The sequence below is a fragment of the Gymnodraco acuticeps genome, unplaced genomic scaffold (genome assembly GCF_902827175.1).
Source record: "Gymnodraco acuticeps unplaced genomic scaffold, fGymAcu1.1, whole genome shotgun sequence".
In the NCBI taxonomy this organism is placed as follows: domain Eukaryota; kingdom Metazoa; phylum Chordata; class Actinopteri; order Perciformes; family Bathydraconidae; genus Gymnodraco; species Gymnodraco acuticeps.
The window spans coordinates 30,001-33,135 of NW_022990262.1; positions in this window are offsets into that span (position 1 = coordinate 30,001).

The following is a 3,135-nucleotide window of genomic DNA, read 5'->3' on the forward strand; positions in this document are numbered from 1 at the left end:
TGTAGTGTCTCTACTTTAAAGAGTCCTCTCCTGCTGATGTTCAGGTGTATATCAGTATGTAGTGTCTCTACTTTAAAGAGTCCTCTCCTGCTGATGTTCAGGTGTATCCGTATGTAGTGTCTCTACTTTAAAGAGTCCTCTCCTGCTGATGTTCAGGTGTATATCAGTATGTAGTGTCTCTACTTTAAAGAGTCCTCTCCTGCTGATGTTCAGGTGTATCCGTATGTAGTGTCTCTACTTTAAAGAGTCCTCTCCTGCTGATGTTCAGGTGTATCCGTATGTAGTGTCTCTACTTTAAAGAGTCCTCTCCTGCTGATGTTCAGGTGTATATCAGTATGTAGTGTCTCTACTTTAAAGAGTCCTCTCCTGCTGATGTTCAGGTGTATATCAGTATGTAGTGTCTCTTCTTTAAAGAGTCCTCTCCTGCTGATGTTCAGGTGTATATCAGTATGTAGTGTCTCTTCTTTAAAGAGTCCTCTCCTGCTGATGTTCAGGTGTATATCAGTATGTAGTGTCTCTTCTTTAAAGAGTCCTCTCCTGCTGATGTTCAGGTGTATATCAGTATGTAGTGTCTCCACTTTAAAGAGTCCTCTCCTGCTGATGCTCAGGTGTATATCAGTATGTAGTGTCTCTGCTTTAAAGAGTCCTCTCCTGCTGATGTTCAGGTGTATATCAGTATGTAGTGTCTCTACTTTAAAGAGTCCTCTCCTGCTGATGTTCAGGTGTATATCAGTATTTAGTGTCTCTTCTTTAAAGAGTCCTCTCCTGCTGATGTTCAGGTGTATATCAGTATGTGGTGTCTCTACTTTAAAGAGTCCTCTCCTGATGATGTTCAGGTGTATATCAGTATGTAGTGTCTCTACTTTAAAGAGTCCTCTCCTGCTGATGTTCAGGTGTATATCAGTATGTAGAGTCTCTACTTTAAAGAGTCCTTTCCTGCTGATGTTCAGGTGGATATCAGTATGTAGTGTCTCTACTTTAAAGAGTCCTCTCCTGCTGATGTTCAGGTGTATATCAGTATGTAGTGTCTCTACTTTAAAGAGTCCTCTCCTGCTGATGTTCAGGTGTATATCAGTATTTAGTGTCTCTTCTTTAAAGAGTCCTCTCCTGCTGATGTTCAGGTGTATATCAGTATGTAGTGTCTCTACTTTAAAGAGTCCTCTCCTGCTGATGTTCAGGTGTATATCAGTATTTAGTGTCTCTTCTTTAAAGAGTCCTCTCCTGATGATGTTCAGGTGTATATCAGTATGTAGTGTCTCTACTTTAAAGAGTCCTTTCCTGCTGATGTTCAGGTGTATATCAGTATGTAGTGTCTCTACTTTAAAGAGTCCTCTCCTGCTGATGTTCAGGTGTATATCAGTATGTAGTGTCTCTACTTTAAAGAGTCCTCTCCTGCTGATGTTCAGGTGTATATCAGTATTTAGTGTCTCTTCTTTAAAGAGTCCTCTCCTGCTGATGTTCAGGTGTATATCAGTATGTGGTGTCTCTACTTTAAAGAGTCCTCTCCTGATGATGTTCAGGTGTATATCAGTATGTAGTGTCTCTACTTTAAAGAGTCCTTTCCTGCTGATGTTCAGGTGGATATCAGTATGTAGTGTCTCTACTTTAAAGAGTCCTCTCCTGCTGATGTTCAGGTGTATATCAGTATGTAGTGTCTCTACTTTAAAGAGTCCTCTCCTGCTGATGTTCAGGTGTATATCAGTATGTAGTGTCTCTACTTTAAAGAGTCCTCTCCTGCTGATGTTCAGGTGTATATCAGTATGTAGTGTCTCTACTTTAAAGAGTCCTCTCCTACTGATGTTCAGGTGTATATCAGTATGTAGTGTCTCTACTTTAAAGAGTCCTCTCCTGCTGATGTTCAGGTGTATATCAGTATGTAGTGTCTCTACTTTAAAGAGTCCTCTCCTGCTGATGTTCAGGTGTATATCAGTATGTAGTGTCTCTACTTTAAAGAGTCCTCTCCTGCTGATGTTCAGGTGTATATCAGTATGTAGTGTCTCTACTTTAAAGAGTCCTCTCCTGCTGATGTTCAGGTGTGTATCAGTATGTAGTGTCTCTACTTTAAAGAGTCCTCTCCTGCTGATGTTCAGGTGTATATCAGTATGTAGTGTCTCTACTTTAAAGAGTCCTCTCCTGCTGATGTTCAGGTGTATATCAGTATGTAGTGTCTCTACTTTAAAGAGTCCTCTCCTGCTGATGTTCAGGTGTATATCAGTATGTAGTGTCTCTACTTTAAAGAGTCCTCTCCTGCTGATGTTCAGGTGTATATCAGTATGTAGTGTCTCTACTTTAAAGAGTCCTCTCCTGCTGATGTTCAGGTGTATATCAGTATGTAGAGTCTCTACTTTAAAGAGTCCTCTCCTGCTGATGTTCAGGTGTATATCAGTATGTAGTGTCTCTACTTTAAAGAGTCCTCTCCTGATGATGTTCAGGTGTATATCAGTATGTAGTGTCTCTACTTTAAAGAGTCCTCTCCTGATGATGTTCAGGTGTATATCAGTATGTAGTGTTTCTACTTTAAAGAGTCCTCTCCTGCTGATTTTCAGGTGTATATCAGTATGTAGTGTCTCTACTTTAAAGAGTCCTCTCCTACTGATGTTCAGGTGTATATCAGTATGTAGTGTCTCTACATGTCTTCATGCTTTAATGTTCAAAAAGCTCTTTATTGTTCTCATACTGCCTGTGCTGCAGCCCCTCTTTTCACCCTCTGTCTGAAACCAGAGCCCAGTCCGCTCTGATTGGTCAGCTGGCCGGTTCTGTTGTGATTGGGCAACCTGCTTAGAGATGTCCCGCCTCCTTTGCCTAGCACATACAATGTGTGTTGGAGCGCTAGCCAATAGGAGCGAGTGTTCTGTAATGATGTCACCATGTTCCATAACTTTGGGATTTTAGCCTTTGCAGACCATTGACATGCATTCAAACCGATGGAACACATTAAAAAAAAGGGAAAAGACGAATGATAGGCTTTCTTTAGCTGATAATCAGAAAGGAAATAGCTCTCCACTTCCTCCCTCCTGTTATTTGCTCCATACTTTTCTCTTTCTGTCTTTTTTTTGGGTTGTTTTCGCCCCATTTCCCCTCTGCAGCAGCTCAAAATAACTCCGTCTACTCCTCTAATATCACTCTCTCCTCCCT